Source organism: Triticum aestivum, chromosome 6B (assembly GCF_018294505.1).
Source record: "Triticum aestivum cultivar Chinese Spring chromosome 6B, IWGSC CS RefSeq v2.1, whole genome shotgun sequence".
Lineage (NCBI taxonomy): Eukaryota > Viridiplantae > Streptophyta > Magnoliopsida > Poales > Poaceae > Triticum > Triticum aestivum.
Window position 1 is genome coordinate 304,771,965 of NC_057810.1, and position 9,790 is coordinate 304,781,754.

At 41.1% G+C, this 9,790-nt stretch overlaps 1 long non-coding RNA gene across 9 annotated transcripts; it reads left to right on the top strand.

Moving 5' to 3' along the window:
* The first annotated feature begins 2,637 nt into the window (after nucleotides 1-2,637).
* Nucleotides 2,638-6,892, top strand: LOC123137023 (uncharacterized). Of its 9 annotated transcripts, none has more exons than XR_006467647.1 (7): nucleotides 2,638-2,960; nucleotides 3,401-3,488; nucleotides 4,091-4,213; nucleotides 4,867-5,491; nucleotides 5,571-6,166; nucleotides 6,267-6,378; nucleotides 6,463-6,892. It is a non-coding gene; the product is annotated as an uncharacterized lncRNA (long non-coding RNA). The 9 variants fall into 9 exon arrangements; XR_006467646.1 differs by having other exon boundaries at nucleotides 4,867-5,112; nucleotides 5,376-5,491; nucleotides 5,571-6,378; XR_006467648.1 differs by having other exon boundaries at nucleotides 4,867-4,995; nucleotides 5,376-5,491; nucleotides 5,571-6,378.
* Nucleotides 6,893-9,790: the final 2,898 nt, after the last annotated feature.

Here is a 9,790-nt window from a genome sequence, read left to right on the forward strand (position 1 = left end):
TAAGGGCGATAAAGGCTTTTTGTGCTTCCCCACTTGCCTGGTGGAACCCGTCCGCCTCCCGTTCGCCATGATTAGCGGCACGGTTAGATTACCCATGCCCGTATTGATGTGAATCCCGTAATAAGGGGACACGATCTCTGCTTTGACAAGACGTGTCACAAAAAGCGCCTTGTGATATGCGTTGTAGCTGGTTGTGGGGAAACGGTTTGAATAATGATCCGACCTTAATAACATGTCACATCATTAGAAGAAGTTGTCAGCAGATTGCATTTGTGAAATATCATTCTCTCTACGGTGGTATGTGAAGATCATTTCTCAGATCCGGACACGATTTGGATGTTCGATAATTACTTTGGAGTATTTGGAGGAGGAACCCGCCTTGCAATGCCGAAGACAATACTGCACGTCGGACTCATCGTCATTGAAGCCTGGTTCAGGGGCTGCTGAGGGAGTGCTGGATTAGGGGGTATCCGGACAGCCAAATTGTGTACAACGTCCGGACTATTGAAGCGTGAAGATACAAGACTCAAGACTTCAGCCTGTGTTCGGATGGTACTTTCCTTGGCGTGGAAGGCAAGCTTGGCGATCTGGATATTATATTTCCTTCCTTGTAACCGACTCCATGTAAACCCTAGCCCTCTCCGGTGTCTATATAAACCGGAGAGGTTGGTCCTTAGAAGGCCGATCACAATTACATTCATACCATCATAGACTAGCTCCTAGGGTTTAGCCTCTACGATCTCGTGGTAGATCTACTCTTGTACTACCCATATCATCAATATTAATCAAGCAGGAAGTAGGGTTTTACCTCCATCGAGAGGGCCCGAACCTGGGTAAACACCTGTGTCCCTTACTTCTTGTTACCATCGGCCTTGGCACACAGATCGGGACCCCCTACCCGAGACCCACCAGTTTTGACACCGACACCCACACCATCAGAAGACTACATGGATTACAAGCTCATTGCCTTGTTCAACATGGGATTAGTCTATCTGGAATCCGGTCGCCATACATGGTTATGGCTCATCATCAATCCTGTTGAGGCAACATTTCTGCCTGATGCTATAGTGCACGATGGCATCGTTTACGCGGTCGACGCACAGATTGGCTGCCTATACTGGTGGAATCTATTATCGTGTAATTGTTCTATCTCATCTCATCTTTACCTTATGAATACGACTGCTTGTTCATTTGTTACAAATTTAGAATACATAGCATGTTTATAACCACATCATTGCTATATGTTCCTCTCATTTCCTAGAGTTTTATGACCACACATGTTATTCTTAGAGTTGATATGAGAACAATTGGCATCTAATGATTGTTAGAATACATATTATGAGCATAACATCATGATTGCTATATGTTACTCTCTTTACAAGATTTTTATAACAACACATGTTATTGCTTAGAGTTGATATGAGAACAGTAGTAGTAAGTGCTATGGTAGAATATGAGTAGGCGCTGTCATAGCTGTTTTCCTCACATTGTTACATGATGTTTGAACCATGACATATTGCTAGAATATCAAAGCCATTGGCTTATTTTTTTAACTTGGGGTATGATTATGACCACGGCATTGCAATTCTCTGTCTATGATATGTGTCACTATTATAATAATCTTAATTCCACACATACTCTGAACATGATTGTTTATTTTTGTCCTTTTGGTCTCCAATTTGAATTGTTGCAGCAGACGCAAATGCGCTGGCCTTCATGATTCCAGGACCAGGAATCATACCAGCCGATGGGTGGTGGTTTATCGCTCGTTCAGCTGACGGCGGTCATTTGATGCTCATTCGCACGTACCAAATTGACCAAACCATTACATCAAACCACATGCAGTACAATGCGTGGGGCGTTCGTGACATTGATGGCTATGGCTGCTTTGTGTTCGAGAAAGATCCCAGCTCCGTTGGGCCAGGCGTATTCAACTGGAGGCGGGTTTACAGCCTCGGCAACCACTCCTTGCTCCTCGGGCTCAATTATCCGATCATCCAACCAATCATTGATCATATCACCGGCGATGATTATCGTGCTATGCAACTTCCATTCGCGAGGGGGGACTGTGTTTACACATCATACCATGGGTTTCATGAATCACCATATCCAGAGATTCGTCGACACAACTTGTTGCCACATAATCTTCAGTGTGTGAAAGGCATGAAGCTTCCAAGCGATGGATGGCTTTTCCAAACCCGACATGCGGCGATGTGGTTCATGCCAACAGCAAATATGCACAACTTGATTCGTGCTGATATCTAGACTAAGCCATGTATTCTACTGCTGTAGCACGACCCTCTTCTGTTGGATATTATGTACTGCTGTTAGTTTGAAGCACTCCTCTGTTTTGAAGGATAGATACCTTCCTGGGATCAAGTGCATCCTAACTCACCTGCGTAGGATGTACTGATAATGATGATGGAGATGCTGTGCAAAGGCCATATATATATATATATATATATATATATATATATTGTTACCGGTAACAGAATATTATTCTGTTACCCTCGGTCCTTATAAGCCGCGGCCGGCCCAAAGGAGGAAACTACCCTGATCCCCCCACAGATCCTTCTTACCACCTCCTCCCCATGCCCACCGCCGCCCGACCACCTCCCCACCGCGCCGCCGACCAGCCTCCTCCCAGCGCGCCTCCGGCCGGCCTCCTCCCCCCCCCGCACCGCCGTTCGTCCTCCTCCCAGCGCGCCTCTGAGCGGCCTCCTCCCCACCGTGCCACTAGCCGGCCTCCTCACCACCGTGCTGCCGTCCGGCCTCCTCCCCCGGCGAGCCCCAGCTCCGGTGACCCCCACCCCCAGCGAGCCCTAGCTCCTCGTCGCATTTGGGAAGGCATCGCCGCTGCCGTTCCTCTGCTCGGCTGCAGATGTAGATGTCGCCGTTGTTCTTACGCATAGCTAGGGACCACTCAAGCACGACGCACCCGTCCTCCTCAACTATAGCAGGTCATATTCTGTCTCTCGTGCATCTACAATTCTGTATTAGTATCACTACATGGTAATATTCACTGTTGACTCCACCCATCCTTGTTTTTCCTTGCCGGCGGCATCTTACAAGCTACAACATCCATGGATCACATCCTCACTGAGACTTGTCCCTGCCCACGCAGTAGCACATGCTAATTTCAAACCTACTAAGATTTCCTATTTTAGTCGCATAACTGAAGTGAACCATTTAGCAGATACTTAAGTTTCTAACTGAAATAAATGCTGGATCTTCTGCTCAAACATTGAACGAAGAGAAAAGATGGTTTCTAGAGAGAGATAACAAGTTGATGAATGTGTCAAGAAGATCACTGTATTGAGAAATATGGTATTTTTCTTAGTGTGCACCCATGCTCTCTCTCTTGGCAAGTATTGTGCTCACATGTTTCTATAGCATTCAGGTTTTAATCAGGAAGTGACAATAATTTCGTGGTGATCAACCAGAAGGACATTGATCCTCCACCCCTCGATCTCCAAGCTAGAGCAGGGGTAACCAATTCTGACTTGTTACTACATGATGGTTCTGCACTTACATTCAACCTTGAGCTGTTTGGGGTTCCATTTTAGTGAAGAGAGTGTGTCATGATGTCCCCACCCGAACTTGGAACATGAAAGTTGTTTGACACTATACGTAATAGTACTCCCTATGTAAACTAATATAAGAGCACTTAGATAGTGATCTAAACGCTCTTATATTAGTTTACAGAGGGAGAGTACTCTATAAGCCATGAAATAACTAGTTAAGTTCGAGACAAAAGCAATGTAGAAATACAAGTTCAGCAACCTTTTTTGGCGGGCTTGTACTTGAAGGGCTAATGCTTGTACATATGGTATGTAACTATATACAAAGACCATGTAAAAAAACTGTATACGAAGACCTAAGCATGACAACTGATCTTCCAAATGATGTATGTACATGTCTCTATGAGCGAGAGCCATTTTCTTATGTCCAGAACATGGAAGTAACATATATGTTGTGCTGCCAACAAAGAGAGTTACTAATGTCGGTAATAGTTAGTGGCTGGGTACATATGAATTTATTTTACAATAGTCATATTCTAACGCTGACCAAGCTTCTTCCTTGCTATTAGTAGAAATATAGATTCAACAATAAAATCTGCGGTGCGCCGGGATCGGAGGTATGAAGGATCCCATGCAGCATGCTTCAGTTCAAGAAAAATCTCAATAAAAGTTCAGAGTAGTTCACACTTCAGGTTGGATCATTCTTTATTCAAATTTTGTTCAATGAAGCTCCTGTTTCCTGGGCTGGAGCAAGCCCCTACAAAAAAAACATAAGTTCAAAGTCAGGAAACCAAAAACTTCAGCCAAAATTAAAACTGTCAAAAATATGATAATGATTGTATGCTCGTCTACCTTTCTCATATCGAGCCGCCGATGTCTGCTTTTTCCCCATCTCTGCTTGTATGCTTTTTAAAGTTCGCCTAGTAGGGTTTTTTCAGTAAACATTATAGGTTTTTTTCAGTTCAATGGATTCCAAAATAGAAAACACTGCGACTGGGTGATGATTCATTTGTTTACTTTTCTTCTCACACTTTGCTACATGGAGCAAAAAGTGGCATGCTGATAATTCATCTTCGGTGTACTCACAAAGTGCGAGACAGAAAAATTGACAATGGCTGCAGTGTATTTTTCTCTAGTTTTACACGTTTGGTACCTATTGTCAACTAGATAAATTAATACATGCGCCATTGGAGGCTTAGCTGCCTGTCCAAATTGAGTACTGTTCGACAACAAGAGCTGCAGTAGTTTATCAGTAGATATTCATTAGCAAAATTCATGTTACAAATTTTCATGATTCAGTTCTAGTGTTTTCACCACTAATAACTAATTCATATTACTATTGTAGTTAGCACCTGGCATCGGCCGAGGCAACCATCCCCACCTCCCCTGACCAGATCCTCCATGGCCCTCGGCCACGAGCTCGTCCACCATGGTTACTCGCAGTCGTCAAAGTGGAGCACGGACATCAGTCCAAGTAGAATTGAAGCCACCATCTTCACCATTTTCTTATCATCCTCACATTATTTTCTTGGCGAATTAGCAATAACTGCTATTGTAGAAAGGAGCTTGTTGGTGTTTCTGTTTCTTTTTGGTATGTGTTTATCCGCATGTGAGGGCAGTGGACATGTTGTCCTTCTGATAATCTCCTTTAATAATAACACACACCTCCTCTTAATGAGAAGATGTGCAAAACTTTCCATGACTCTTAAAAAGAGCCGTTTTGCATATGTATAGTTTTGACCTACTTAAAAATTGAGCCTATCATTTTTTATGAGTACCATGAGTATAATGTTGTTCTTTTCCTAGCTGAGTCCGGTGAAGTACTAACAATGAGTTTTTTGGTTGGCCTTCCAGATCTGGAGTGGAAGCTTATATATGTTGGATCAGCTGAAGATGAGAACTATTATCAGCAACTTGAGAGTGTGCTTGTTGGCCCTGTGAATGTTGGGACATGCTGTTTTGTTCTGGAGGTAAATAGGTTACTGATCAACGACTTTGTGATCTGCATCATGAACTCTGTTATTAAAATGATGTTTCACAACTGCGCAGAGATCCGCCTGTTCATATTACAGTTGGGCAGCTGCTTTGCTCCGACCTCAGAACATCAATTTTCATGCTCTGGTTGACATTATGCTTGCAGCTGAGTGTACTTATTCTGATGCTCTGATTGACCTTTTGCTTGCAGCTGAGCTGTACTTCCTCCTATTCAAATGCTTGCACACAAGAAACTAGCAGTTTGATTACTAAATTGATTTTTTAGTTCAGTTCAATTAATAAATTTACTTCGGTTCAAATTCTTGTTATAGTTTCTGGTCAAATGTATTGTTTCAGTTCAGGCCTCTAGAGTAGCTGGTGGATCCAAGTGAAAGTGCCCATTAACAGTCATATCATTTTCATTGTGAACTTATAAATGTTACTATACATGAACTTGGTTGTTCTTTTTACAAGAACTTGTACATTGCCTTGTCAGGTTGTGCGTTTACTAACCAGAAGTCTACCCCAGTTGAGCAAAGAAAATTCTACATCAGTTCAGACTAAAAAACACCATAAATTTAAGAGGAAGAAAAAAAATTAATGAGAGAAAAAGCTGAGGTGGCTCACTAAAGAAACCCGAGAAAGCTAAAGTTTTGCTGCATATCAAACATGTATGCATGTTTTGTGTTTAAACATGTTTTGGTTCATTGACAATTTGAACTTGCAACCTTACTATCTTGTACTATGGTCTAAAAAATTGTACCCATGCAGGTACTTGAAAGGTGCAGACTTGGCAGCTATGTGGTTCGTTCAACAACAGTGCAATGACAAAAAGAACATTAGTTCCAAAAATTATGCATGAGGTTTGGGAGCCAAACAACTGGTATTTTGTTGTGTTTTAATTTTTTGGGTGCATGATTGAACAAAGAGAGAAAGATGATGTATGATATATATACTGTTGCTGTAGGAGGTTCAAAGATTGTCGTGGAGCAAGTTCAAGAGTTTGGTTTCATGTGAAAAATGTGATTTTTTGGTCAGGATTTTGCATGATTGATAGCCATCAGTGGTAGCCGGCGAGCAGTTCAAGCCCGCATGCGCGAGCCGCCCATCGTCTTCCACACGTGATCCTATTGCTTGATGATGCTTGACATGAACTCAACAAGATGGATGGAATTGTCGCAATGTAATGTAAATGAATATGGTAAACAAACTTGGACACCAGATTGTTTTAGAGGTGGAGTTTGTGCTCCAGTTGAGTTGCAGCAGATTGTGGCTGCTGGTTGTTTCAAGTGAAGGTGGTCGGGTATTACTTGTGTAGGACTGAATGAATCTTGTATGTAAAGGAAACTGGATCGAATAGTTGTCAGTATTAAGATTTAAAATTACATTTTGATCCATTCTCTTGTGGTTTAGGCTGAACTCCAATACTTGCATCCACCTCCCCAGTGCCGACATGTTCCCTCAGTCCTCTCTCGACAAACCCAACAGTACAGGTTCTCCGGGGCGCCAAGTATTGCCTGCGGTGATGCCTGCATCATGGCCCATTGAGGAGATCTTGTCTATTCCACATAGAAGAAATATTTTTCGTTCATGAATATTCTCGCCAGGTAGGAAGTTCTTGGAGAAGAAAACACAAGTTTTTAAAAGAAGGAATGGTAAAAATGTAAGTCCGTTCAACTATATAAACCATAAAGGTACGATGGTGATGACATTGACAGTAAGGATAAGGATGAGAAAGAAAATTAAAAACTAAAACTAAAAGAACATCGAGTGATTGTTTTTTGACAAGTACAAACTCTCTAGTAACATAAGTTAAAAATAAGAACTGTCTAAGTTCTGACTCAAGAGGAAAAATTTGCAAAAAAAATCATAGCAGTAAAGGTTTGAAGGAAAAAAGCAACTTAACAAATGGAAAAAACGACAATGGATTTATATTATGTTAATCACCGGTATGCTCTTGTTTGTCAGTTCATGTGTGCTCTTTTTATCAGGTCGTGTGCCAACTTGTTATCAATTTTGGGTGTGTGTGAGTTGGTAAACCAAGTGTAGCTGCTGCAGAAAAAAGGCATGGGATGTGCTGCCCTCAGTTCTCTCTCGACAAATCCAGCAGTGCAGGTTCTCTGGTGCGCCAAGTATTGATGGTGGTGATGCTTGCATTATGACCCATTGAGGAGATGCAATTTTCCTGGTTTTCACAAACAACATGGATTTTAGTCCAGCTACAGAAACCACGCAAGTTCAGTGACGATGATATCATAAGTTCGGACAAGAAAACAAATGAGAATTAAAACAGAAAATTTTAAATTCTACAAGTTCAATTGCTCATCCACACATGGTAATTCAAGTTCGTAAAAGTTTAAAATGGTAAAAAGTTCAAGTTGCAAAACAAGAGAAATCTAGAACATTCGTTGCAAAAAAAATTGACTTAAAAGAAAGAAACAGGCAAAAAAATTGGCAAAAAAATAACATTCAGTTCAACAATAAAAACCATGCAAGTTCTGGGCTAAGATATAGTAAACCGTTGAAAACTTACGAGAAAAAAATTACCCAAAAAACAGAACAAAATCTAATCAGTAAAAACACGCTTAGTACAAACCCATGCAAACATCAGTACAAGTATACTTTTTCGGATCCATTCAAAATTACTCTACAAAAAATAGCTCAGTACAAACATACACATATATCAGTACGACTACTCTGTTTTTCAGACAAGAAAACATCAAGATCCGTCATACCGTGTTCTAAATTACTCTTAAACGGTTGCGAAGTAGAGAAAACGTTCAACATGACTAAGTTTCGTATTTTTGATAGCTATCCAACGGTATATTATTTGCCATATTTCGACAAACTTTTTAAAAAAATCGCGTTCAAAATCAAATTTGATCGTATTCGAATTCGTTTTTAAATCGTAAGGAAATAGAAAAACATTTCTATACCAAAACGTTGCCCATTTTCCATAGCTTTCCAACGCCGTATCATTTGCGTCAATCGGAAAAACCGTTTGCAAAAAATCGTGAAAAAACATTTCGCCCAGAATTTCATCTTTTTTTAAATTACTTTTAAATTATACAGAATTAGAAAAAACAATACATATATGAAAGATGCGGATTTTCACCAGCTTTCCAACGCCATCTTATTTGCTCAATTCCGACAAATGGTTTGAAAATTGAGTCCAAAATACGATTCACGTTTTCGGTTTTGAAAAATAATGATTTTGCAAAAACGTTCAATATACTAGAAATATGGTTGTCAAGAGCTTTCCAACGATATATTACACGCCCCGTTCCGACAAAAAAATTAAAAAAAGTTTTTGAACTAAAGAAGACGATCTGTTAAAGACAACTGAAAGTATCAGTTCAACCGCTTCGAAAACATCAGTACAACCACCTGAAAACGTCATTTCAAAAAGGGTAACAGAATAATATTCTGTTACGCATAACAGAATAGCCCATATATATCAGTTAGGCTTCAAGTGCGTACTTGTTAGTTAAACCTATGTATAAATTGTGACACTAAATACGACTAGTAAGTAGTACAGTAGCAGTACTAGTATACGTCGGTCAAATTATTCATCATGTCCACACACTGAATTGACGTGACAACACGCTGCGCGTGAGGTGACACAAGAATCCCGACGGCGTGTTCGGGTATTCTGGACTTCAGATTTGGAGTACCACTTATCTGTCGAAATCTTTCATCATTCACTTAAAACAGTCGATTGATCATACATTGAGTACCATATAACTGGAGTTACCGATGCAAGTCGAAGAAGGATTGGCCGGTGCTGCCGGCTCGCGTCAAGTTTGATCCCACAGATCAGGAGCTGATCGAGCACCTTGAGGCCAAAGTGAGTGCTGACAGCGCGAGATTTCAGTCTCTCATCGATTTGTTCATACCAACCATCGACAGCGAGCACGGCATATGCTACACCCAACCTGAGAAACTTCCAGGTAAGACACCTATCGGCCGTCTACTTGCACAAACATATTCCTTCGTTTATAGCTCTATTTTTTTAGACATAGACCTAGTGAAGCAATTACAATTTGATAGTTAATAAAAAGTGAAACAAGTGACTGCAACATGCCAAAGATGTTATGAAAATGCCAACTACGTACACTAAAACATGTATTCCACAATACTGCAGATATCACACTGAGTGGCCTAAGGAAGCATTTCTTCTAGCGCAATTCTAGGGCGTTCAAAAGGGGCACGTGGACGCGTCGCAAGATACAGCCGGAGTGTGACATACACGCGATGTGGCACAAGACCGGCAATACCTTGCCGATGATGGTCAA